Here is a 12,524-nt window from a genome sequence, read left to right as displayed (position 1 = left end):
TTTTTTGCTGTAGCAGCACCAATGCCCACCCTTTGGCTTTTATGAGGTCATCAAATTATAGTTTAAACCCTGTTTATTCTCTATATAAAAAATTGAGTTTTTTCGAGCGTCTTGATTAATCGGAGCTTCTAGTCCCAAATTAAAAATTTCGGCCAATAGAAATTAAGGAGAATCTTTGAGACCCACGATATATCATCCGGCCAATCACATTCTAGAATATAATTACTTAAAATATATAATATTGAAAATATTCCAAAACAGGTAGAAACAACTTTAAAATTACCAAAAAAAAATAAAAATAAAAAATGATTTCATTAAATATGCAATATTCATCATGATTTTATCATAAAATTAAATCAATTATCAATCATAAGAATAAAAAAAGAAATCCAATGTTCATTGTCCCATGTCCGTTTACACTTTTTTATAATAGAACTCGCCTAATTACAGCTCCAAACTACCGGTAGAAAATAATGCTTAAATTTAATTGTTCCTATTACACTTTCAGATAATATTAAATAACTGGATCATTGATTAAATTTAGATCAAGGATCAGAAGAAAAATACCTGGTTTATGGATGTCACACATGCATCGAGTAATCTTCTGGCTTATAAAAGAGTTTGTTTATCTTGTATAAAAATAAATAATACAAAAATCAATGATCCTGTTGGGAGTGTTAGGACATTGGGATTAAGCATAAATCACAAAACAATATGATATCGAAAAAAAAAGGATCCTTAGCAGCGACAAAAAAATAATAATTTGGAATCATTAAAAATATTAGTAGGAAAAAAAAGAAAAAAATCGCGGAATTTTTGATGCAATTATCTTGGTAATATTATTCATTACATATTTTATCTAGAAATAAATAAAATAAGAAAACATTCATTCCATATGCAAAAATATGATGATAAGATAAAACAATTTCTATTATTGGACGTATGATGCATGATATATTTTTAGACAAAAATACTTAACAAGTAAACGTGCCCATAATCTAAAAAAAAAATAATACAATTGCCATAAATTACTAAAATTACTAGATTTTAAAATTTCAGCTGATATTGTTTACAAATTAAAAAATATTTTTTTTATTCATTCCATTTTACCAAAAAATAAATAAACTAAGAAAACATTCATTCCATATGCAAAAAATAAAGATAAGATAAAATGATTTCTATTATTGGGCGCATGATGCCTAATATATTTTTTGACAAAAATACTTAAACAAGGCATGGCTATCTAAAAAATATATTATTTTCCCTAAATTATAAGAATTGCTAAATTTTAAGATTTCGGTTGATATTATTTCCAAATCAAAAAATAATTTTTATATAATTTTTTAAAGGGTTGGGTAACTCTTTGATAATTTTCTTCTCGTATTTTCGTAAGAGGATCTCAGTATCAACAACATTGCTAATAAAGGCGCCTATACAACAATTAAGATTTTTGAATTCCCTCAAAAAATAGTCAAAATAGTGGGGAAATTTTGATTTTCATTAAAAATATGACGCCAAAGAATCGGGGATAACTATGGTTTAACCAATAGTTTTTTGGTGACATCATAAAATGCCAAATGGTAGGTATTGGTGCTACTAGAGAATTTTTTTCCCTTTTTCAGGCCAAACACTATGACATACCATTTTCCTTCCCTGTTCCCTATTTATAGAGAAAGGATATGGGTTACAAGGCAATCTCACTATGGTCTTCTTTTGTCCCTTCTCTACATTGCACAAAAACTCAGACAAGAGACCTTCTATTTCATCCTGTTTCACTTAATCCACGACTCCTTATTGATCCTGAAAGAGTAAGGATTTGGTGACTAGAACACATTGTGTTCTAGAAAAAATCAGACAAGAGACCTTCTATGAGAATTGCTACAAAATCTTCGTACGAGCTTCGTTGGTTGACCCAAATTCCGAAAAATAATAAGATAATCTACCTCAGGCTAGAATTTCATCCAATTTGGACTCTCATAAGCCAGTCTAAGATGCGTGCTTATTGGTTCTTAGGAATCCTGTATGTACACTTCTCATCATCCTCCACGTATATAGAAAGAGACATGTGGAAGGCATGTGAAGCGAGACATCGAAACATGATAGCAGGCATTTCATCAGAAGATTCCATCGATCAGCAGATCTGACAGTCAGGGACAGAGGACCACAGAGGTATGATGGCACAGAGGAGCACCAGATAATACCCCTTGGGTATTAACGCACCCAATCCTGAGGAAGATCCCAGATCAACGGCCGAGAGGAAGTTTGGCTGACACAGATGTGACCAGACAAAAAGACACTTGTCTGACACGAGCAGACATCCATCTTCCCGCATTAAATACCAAAGAGATATACACGTGTCGATCAGCTCGTGGAAGAAGCGAGGATAACCCTTCGTGTTCAAGCTCAGGCTGCGACATATACCGAAGACCTTTGCGTAATAGGCACAAAGCACAAGAAGATAAGATTACAACGGCACTTCAGAGATGGGACCCACGTTTTCTCCCTATAAATACCCCTCTCCAATAAGAGAGAAGGGGCGGACCATTTTGGAGGGAAATTAGAGGAGAATATAGGAGAGAGAAATAGGAAGAGTAAGTAATCCATTTACTTCCGCAGACTCATGTATATTCTAAAGTCATTCGACTATCTTTGTAACCATTCAGTACATAGTGAAACACCAAACCCCGTGGACGTAGGCCTTAGTGCCGAACCACGTAAATCTGTCTCATTTACATTTCTGCATCTTACGTTCTGCATTAAACTTCATATGCTTTATATTTATACTTATTTCATGATTTATTTCCTTACACGAGCATTATTTATGATAATATTCGACTAGACAATGACAAGCCCGAAGGCTTTGAGTCGATGAATCGATATAATCATCCCATTACGTATACGATGTACGATTCTAGAATTAGGACGTATGTGAATATTGTTTGTGAACACTTGGATGGCCTCGTGATTTATGTGTTCACAATTTGGCGCTAGAAACAGGGACTCTGTCCCGGTAAAAGATTTATCTTATCCTGTGATTTCACCTTAAAACGCGCACTATGGTTGTGCCCTTTTTTGGGTTCAGCGTGCCTTCAAAACCTTTTTTATTTTTTGGGTTCATGTTCTTCATTTTCACAAACACCATTTCAAAGCAGACAAACCCGCGGCTATCTATCACCGATTTTCACGTGAGGTGTTTCCTCCAACTAAGACTTAATAATCCAGATTCGTGAGTCCTCGTGACAGATCTGCCTTTTCAAGAGTTCTTTTTCAAAAGTAGTCTGAAAACAAGATTCATGATCGTTTATAAAAAGATTTGTATTTCAAAAACTAGGCCCATGAAATCTTTGCATTTCTTTTCTATTAAGGGCCCTTGGGCAACTCATTTCCTTCTATTTCAATAGTCTTGCGGGTACGAATGGCACTAACCCTATCCTCGTGGATATCTTTGGTTCTCCTTATTTATTTCCCTATGCAGGAAAGGATTAAACATGGAGAAGATACTAGAGGCAGGAAAAACCAAAGCCTCATCAAAGGAGACACCGAGGGTTACCTCGGTCATGACCCGAAGCAAGCAGAAAGGAGACAAAGCTAAAAAAAATGCTCAGAGGAAGGATGCTGCGGAAATCACTTCACCTATGAACACTAAATACATAGCATCCGCGGCCCTCAAAGCAGCAGCCACGAAGACTGTTGCGGCCCCACAAACTACAGAATCTAACAAGACTTGGGTCCCAAGCCAAATCCATCAACAAAAAGAAGGGGTAGCAGAATCCATGACGCATCATCCCGCACATCCACCAATATTCGGAATGTCGTCAACCAACTGTCAGAATCAAACCATACCAATGCTTTTAGGACCACGGGCGGAAACTCAACCGAGGGGACCAAACTTGGAGATATCAACGATTAAAGCTGATCCTCGGCCACCCTTAATACACACTGTAGACGAAGGGGGAAGTGTGGCCGTAGGGGTACCAGACGGAACTCCCAATCATGGATCAAACCAATCCCACCGACTGATGGTAGAGCTCGAAGAATTGAAAAAGAGCCAGCAGGTCTACGCAGATGCCGTAGCTCTTCTGGCCAGGGAGAACAAAGACTTGAAAGATAAGATTGCCCAAAGCATGAAGACTATCCAACAACTGGACGAATCAAATTCTAAAGCGCCAGAGCCCAATCGAGACCGAAGAGTCATCCTAGCAAATGACGCCAGGGGAAGCAGCGCATCAGATCCGGAATATGCCACCGAAGAGTTAGACTATTATGACAGCGAAGATCGAAGAAAGAAACGCTCAACTGAGCATGAGAACATGGGATATTACCGCGCAATGGAGGAGCTGCGTGATGATATGATGGCTGAGATCAAACAGTTAAAATCCAGACAAGGCGGAGGAAGGCTTGAAGAGGTGATGAAAGAAGCTAACTCCACGCCCCTAACTCATCGCCTGGCAAACACCCCCATTCCGTTAAAGTGCCTTGTCCCAAATTTTGAATGCTACGACGGATCCAGTGATCCCGCGGCACATATCCGGTATTATAACCGTATCTTAGCCCGATGGAGTCAGAACGACGCCGTCCTCTGTAGATATTTCCCGTCAAGTCTGAAGGGATCGACTTTGTCTTGGTTTGACAACCTACCACCTGATTCCATCAACTCCTACGATAAACTCGCAGAGAAATTTCTGAGGACATACATGTACAACAAAGCTGTCAACACTGGAATGGATAAGCTTTTTGCTCTGGCGATTGGCTACAAGGAAAACACGAGGGAATACACTAACAGATGGCACAAGATCTTCCAAGCCATAGGGAGTGTGGACCCAGTAGTAAGTATCAACTTCTACAAGTGGGGATTAGACCGAATGAGTCCACTATTTGTTGAGATTCATGGAAGCGTGCCTAAGACAGAAGGAGATCTTCGAATAATTATTGAAAAGTACGCTCGTCTGGAAGAAATCCAGCGTGAGAACCCGAGGGCACACACGCAGAGGTCTCACCGTACCAATTCCGCAGAACAAACCAATGGGGCCAAAAGAAATAGCTCAGTGGAACGGCCTCACGAAGATAGGAAGGAACGAAGAGATGAACGACCAAAATACGATCGAAAATTCGAAGATCAAGTTTACACGAAGCTCAATGCTAGCTATGCTCGGATCTTGCGAGAGATCAAAGGAAGGGAACATTTGGAGTGGCCGTGGTCTAAGGGAAAACAGCCCCCAAGAACCGAGAAGTCTAAAGATTACTGTGAATATCACTGCGTCAATGGACACCAGACCGAGAAATGCAAAAACCTCAAAATAATGATCCAAAAAATGATTGATGCTGGCAAACTCAAACATTACATACGAAAGGAAGTCTCCGAGGATAGATCCAAACGGACCAAGCCAGTCCAACTTCCAGAGGGAAACCGCACAATCAACACCATCTCGTGTTCCGAAGCTGCGGGGCCCTCCCTTACAGCGCAGATAGGAAAGAGGCTACGGAAGCAGTTCGAAGACCACTGCGAATTATATAAGATTGATGGTGTAGAGGTGGACGAACACGAAGAGTGGATGGACGCACCTATTATCTTCGATGCTGAAGATATCGAAGAAGATATGGAAGATCATAACGATCCCTTAGTCCTAACACTACCAGTGGCTGGATGTAACCTCAAAAAGATCCTCATAGACGGGGGAAGCTCAGTGAACGTTCTATTCTACGACGCATTCAAACGGATGAAGCTCCATGATGAACAACTAATGACCTCTTATTACACCATCTACAGATTCAATGGAGTACCCACAAAGCCATTGGGAGACATCGTGTTACAGGTTAACGCCGTACCCATGAAAGTAGAAACACGATTCAGCGTGGTTGACGTCCCATCCCCCTAAAACGCCATTATTGGACGAAAGTGGTTACATAAACTCAAAGGAGTGGCGGCAACTTACTACCAATATCTCAGATTCCCTACACCTGAGAGAGTGATGGAAATCAAGGGAGATCGGGTCTCTGCAAAAGAGTGCCAAACCACTCAGGATCGTATCAATAGCGAACAAGAAGAGCATCGAAAAACCCGAAGAATTAAAAATAAAGAAGCTGCGAAAGAAAAGGCCATAGACCTGTTCCTCAAGGAAACCACATGGAGGGGTTTGACAAAAGATGATAATGTCTTAAACACAGAAACAGGTACTTCAGCAGCCAACGAAGGACAGAAACATACCAAATAGCAATCAAAGAACGTCCCAGTCCTCGGGGATCCGAAGCCGGTGTTCACACCAGTAGAGCCCGTAAAAGAAATCAACATAGGAACGGAAGAAAACCCGAAGATGATCAAAGTAGGGACAATAATGGACGAAAGAAGAGAATATTCCTTAACCAAATTACTTAAAGAATACGCGGATGTATTCTCCTGGAAGCTAGGAGATATTCCGGGGATTGATCCGAAAATAATCCAACACGAGCTGCGCATCAAACCAGGCACGCCACCTTTCAGGCAGAAAATAAGAAAATTTGCACCGGAGTATCATAAGGCAGTGGAAAAAGAACTTCGGAAACTACTAGAAGCAGGGTTCATCAAGGAAGTCAATTACCCTACATGGATCTCCAACATGGTCGTCGTTCCTAAGAAAAATGGAGGGGTTAGGATATGCATCGACTTTACTAACCTCAACAAGGCATTTCCAAAGGAAAGCTATCCCCTGCCAAGCATAGATCAGCTGGTTGAAGCAGTGGAAGGATACGAAGAGCTGTCATTCATGGATGGATATTCTGGTTACAACCAAGTAGCCCTGGAAGAAGAAGATCAACTACACACAACATTCTACACCCCACATGGCCTTTATTTCTACACTAGAAAGCCCTTTGGACTTCGAAACGCAGGGGCAACGTACCAAAGAATGGTCGATGCTATCTTCAGGCCATGGATTGGTAGTACCTTAGAAGTCTACATTGATGACATGCTCGTCAAAAGTAAGCTGCGCAAATATCACCACCAGGATCTGAGAGATATCTTAGAAGCAATGAGGAAACATCACATGAAAGTAAATCCAGAAAAATGCACTTTCGGTGTCACCTCAGGGAAATTCCTCGGATATATGGTAACAAAAAGGGGCATTGAGGTAGACCCAGCGAAGATTCAGGCCATAGTAGAAATGCCATCTCCGAAGAATTTAAAAGAAGTGCAGAAGCTCAATGGGTCCATAGCATCCTTGGGCAGATTTATTGCCCGATCCTCGGACAAATGCAAACATTTTTTCAATATTCTCAAAAAAGGGAGAAAGTTTGAATGGACCGCAGAATGCGAAGAAGCCTTCCAAAAAATCAAAGAACACCTGGCTTCAATTCCAATCCTGCAGAAGCCTGATCCTGATGAGGTTTTGGCATTGTACATAGCAGCGACAGAAGACGCAGTTAGCGCAGTGTTGGTCAAAACCAATACGAAGATAGAACAGTCTATCTATTATGTCAGTAAGACCATCAATTCTGCGGAAAGGAACTACAAGAAGATCGAACAACTTATCCTGGCATTGGTGTGGGCTACTCAAAAGATGAGAACCTATTTCCTAACTCACTTCATCCGCATCCCATGCAAAGCACCACTGGAAGCAGTCCTCAAAAGCGCGGGAAAAGTAGGCAGAATAGCCAAGTGGAACACCCACCTGGACCAATTCAACATCATTCATGAAATTCAACATTCCCAAAAATCCCAAGTTTTGGCGGATTTCTTAGCAGACCTCCCCCTGGACAACGACGAAGAGATTAAGGGAATACCAGAAGCCGATGAAGAAAGCAAGGATCCAAGTGATGTCCTCGAACCCGCGAGTCAAAGACAATGGGAAGTCTTTGTCGATGGTTCCAAAAATAAGGAAGGGGCAGGAATAGGCATTGTCATCACCACCCCAACTGGAGAAAGGATCGTACATGCACTCAGGTTAGAATTCAAAGAGCATACTAACAACATCGTCGAATACGAGGCAATCGTACATGCCCTCCGCTTAATAATAGAGATGGGGGTAACCGATGTAAGACTGACAAGTGATTCGCAGCTTGTCATACGGCAAATAGGGCTCGAATACAATGTGTACTACGACACCCTCTCATCTTACATGGCCTTGGTCCAAACATTGGAATCACAAATTCCGAACATCAAATTTCGGCATTTATGCAGAAGGGATCTCAGGCACGCGGATGCCCTAGCATATATATCATCCATGCTGAAGGACAAGAGTATTGAAGCTATCAAAATCACAAGGGTATACGAACCCTCGATTGCAACACAATTTTCCTTTGCTACAAATCAAGATACAGTGGAAGAAAATATCGAAGATCAGGTGGGGGAAGACATCCGTGACGATTTTGACGAAGAAGATATCCTTTCAAGAGCAAATCAAGACGAAGATTTCAGCAACAAATATGATTGGAGAATGATGATCCATGCATTCCTCAAGGATGGAACCTTACTCGCGGATCACAAACTAAATAGGAAAATACTCTCTAAAGTAAGAAGATATGACCTTCGGGATGGAATCCTGTACAAGAAATCTTTCCTCGGTCCGTTACTACGCTGCATATCCAGGAAAGAGGGGCATCGAATTCTAAACGACATCCATTATGGCGACGCAGGAAATCATAGCGGCATGAGATCACTAGCCGACAAAGCAAAAATGCAAGGATATTACTGGCCCACAATGGTACAAGATTCCGCAAGAATGTCCCGACGATGTGAATAATGTCAGCGTTTTGCCAAAAAGATACATGCACCAGCAACAACGTTGAATTCTGTGGATAGTCCGTGGCCATTCGCAAAATGGGGCATAGATATCGTGGGGCCTTTCATCGAAGGATCAGGGAAAATACGATTTTTGATAGTAGCCACGGACTACTTCAGTAAATGGGTGGAAGCCAAAGCCTTAGCCAGGATCAGAGACGTGGACGTGTTTACTTTCATATTCCAAAATATTATTTGCAGGTTCGGCATACCGGCGGAAATCGTGTCTGATAATGGTAAACAATTACAGGGGAAAAACATAGACATGCTCTTCGACACTTTCAAAATAAGGAAAAACAAGTCCACCCCCATATACCCTCAAAGCAACGGACAAGCGGAAGCTACCAACAAGACCCTCGCCCTTATACTCAAAAAGCAATTAGACTAACACAAGGGGAGATGGTGTGAACAGCTACACAATGTATTATGGGCATACATGACAACACGAAGATCTTCCACTGGGGAATCCCTGTTTCTCCTCACTTATGGAGCTGAAGCAGTCATCCCAACAGAGATCCTCATGCCAACCACAAAGACCGAAGCATGGGAGAAAAACCTCACAACAGACATGATGTTAGAGAGATTGGACGACCTGGAAGGAAGGAGGGAAGCAGCATTGCAGAAGATGGAAAATTATCAACGGAGACTAGCGAGGGAGTACAAAAAAAAGGTAAATCTTCGAAATTTTGTAGAGGGGCAGTATGTGATAAGAACAATCCCGCAGTATCAACGACAGAAGAAATGGGGAAAGTTAACACCTACGTGGGGAGGACCTTTTATAATACACGACATTGCGGGAAACGGTTCCTACTATCTTCGCAATATGAAAGGCGAGGTCCTACGACACCCTTGGAATGCTAAATGGCTCAAACCGTACTACCCATAGGAGCAGCGCAGCTTTGCATCTGCGTGGGGAATACCAGAAGAAGAAGGAAGCGTAACCGCTTTACATGTTTCTATCTCTGGACGAGGAGTAGCAGGCCTCAACCTATCAATCAAACAAGCTTTTTGGGGAATCTTCAAGTAAACAAAATTTATTAACAACATTGGGGAAAGTAGTTAATCTACAATCTCTCAGGGCTCCCCTATCATTGTCTATGAGTGACCAGAGGGAAGGCACCCAGCAGAAAGAGATACCCAACCAATTTTAAGGCAGTGGGTCGACGGAATGGGTGCATGTAAATATTTTCAATTAAGCATTCCATATCCTAGAACGCTGCCTCGGCCCCCACCGTTCGGGAATCCTCTGGCCCAGGATTCGCCAGCGGGGTGACAGGTCTCAAGACGATCACGAAGGTATTTACCTTCGGTGTCGCACTCAAACAATCTGAACTTTTTACAGAACCAGTTATTTCTAGTTTAACACTTCACAATACTTTAAAATAAAAAGATAAATTGACAACGCAGGTACGCCAAAAGGATGATCCATTTCATAAAGAGTTGATTACAAGACTCGACAAATAAAGAAAAACAGGAAACAAATCAAAAAATGATCCGAAATTATATAATCAACGAGGATCAACTTCCTATGACTAATAAAAGAAATCTACTTGGACGACACAGCTCCATCAACGGGGTTGTCTCTGCGAGACGAGGGTACGCTACCACCAGAAGAAGGCCCAGAAGAACCAGGCAAAGGCGCGGGGAGGGGACGGCGCAGATAGTTCTTGACAAGTCCATGTTCGACTTTAAGGCCAAGTTCAATCTTATCCAGGACTTTGTTTGTCTCTTCAGCCAACTGACATCGAGCCTTATAAGTGATAACAGCGGTCCGCTGATAGGCTTGAGACATCAATACAGATAGGTGTTCCTCCTCTTTGGAGGCAATCTTCGCTGCTTCCCCACGAGACACGGCCAACCCTTTGAAATGATTGGTTTGTCTTTCCTGCTGCACTAAGGCAGATTGAGTCTTTTTAAGCTCATCATTTGCTGCGTGAAGCTGTCCCTCAAGTGCTGAAAACAAAAAATACCAAGGGGTTAAAACGAAGAAATAACAGAATCACACTCGATAAAACGAGGTTATACCTTCGACATTAGCCGAAGCCTCCTCATACTCATTGACAACTGCGTCCCGAGCCTCATCGAGAAAGTCATATTCGGTGGATAGTTTCTCATAATCCGTTTGAAGGTTCGTAAGAGCAAATTTACTGGCGTCTAAATCTACCTACTTCATCGAATCCAAGTGACGAAGATGGTTGACTTCATCATTCACCTCCCCCATCCTTTTATGAAGTCGATACACATTCATCTCAAGATCTCTTTCAGACTCCACTTGGCGAGCAACATCCGCTCGAGACGCTGCTAGGGCTTTAATAAGTGCACCAACCTCGGCCCTAGCATTATCTTTTTCCTCGGAAAGACGCAGCATACTATCCCTAACCCCAGGGCCTAAGAAAGAATGAGCCTGTTGTAACTCTCCTTCTAAAAAGCGCACTATAGCCTCTAAGTCTGAAGCATGTTCTCGAGCATCACGCAGATTGTCACGCGTCCATAGCATCGTACCGTTAAACAAACAACGGTCATGATTGTACTTATTTTGCATATCAACCATCAGTGTTCACTTTTCACGCCACTCAGCTGTTAAGGCGTTGTGCTCATCAGCACGAGCATTCCACTTTGCGGCTTCACTCTTCAACTTACCCACCAACTCTGCAATACGGGATTTCTGTCATTACCTTTCTTTCCGAAGCCATATCAACTCGGGGACTCCACCCACTGAAGATGGGGTGGGGAGACTCAGACAGAACACCAAAATACAGATAGGGAATCACAAGGAGTGAAAAATCTGTAAAATACAAACCTGTGAAGGACGAGACACTTCTACGAGTCTGCTCCAACTCATTGTGGACTATAGCAAGCTCTGAACGAAGACTCTCCTCCGCATTTCCAAGCTGTTCTTTTTCTTTCAGACGGCCCCTCAGGTCATTTATTTTCGCTTCAGCTGCAGACAACTCCTCTTCCCTATGACGAAGCTTGGCCTCCAACTTTAGAGACTTTGCTTTAAAGAAATGGTATAGAACATGGTTACAATGTTCGCTCCTCATCATCTACGTCACAATCAACAAACATTATTATACTAAAGGAATCAGATATCACGAAGAACACAATGCGCGGATATCATAAAAAGAGTACAAGGATTTACCTCTCAAACACGCTGCTGGGGATAACCGTACTGGTACCCATCAGCTATGGCCATAATATCAGCAACATGAGAGAGGATCAACCACTAAATTAGCTTCCGAAGATCTAAGATCTTTATCCCACATCTCAGCAACGCGGGCTTCAGAAGACAGTTGCATCATTCGACGAGTATAAGCGTCGGAATTCTTCTCACCAGTGACCACGGGGGCAGGGTTGGGAACGAACATCAGGTTTTTCTTCCTTAACCAAGCCAAAATGACATCTTCACCTTCAAGAATTAGCGAGAAAGGAAAATCCTCGGAAGAAAACTCAACCGAAGACTTCCCCTTGGCGGCTATCTCCTCACCCGCGCAAGCCTCGACATTACCAACCTCAGCACAACCACCTGCGTTCTCAGCCTGCTGATCAGTGCCACATTATTTTCCAAGGTCCCCAAGCACATCCCAATCATCATGTGGGGAAATCAATGAGAAGTCCTCGGCAAGACCCATGGCAGCAGTCACATCGAAGGATTCCCCCGCGAAATATATCCTACCGAAAGAGAATTCTGGGGAAATCACGGGCAAAGTACCCACACCAACAATGTCATCACCAGCAGGGGCAGATCCACTCCCAACAGTACCACAGACGG

Source organism: Papaver somniferum, chromosome 10 (assembly GCF_003573695.1).
Source record: "Papaver somniferum cultivar HN1 chromosome 10, ASM357369v1, whole genome shotgun sequence".
In the NCBI taxonomy this organism is placed as follows: Eukaryota; Viridiplantae; Streptophyta; class Magnoliopsida; order Ranunculales; family Papaveraceae; genus Papaver; species Papaver somniferum.
The sequence above is the reverse complement of the archived record's forward strand: the minus strand, read 5'-3'. Positions refer to the sequence as shown.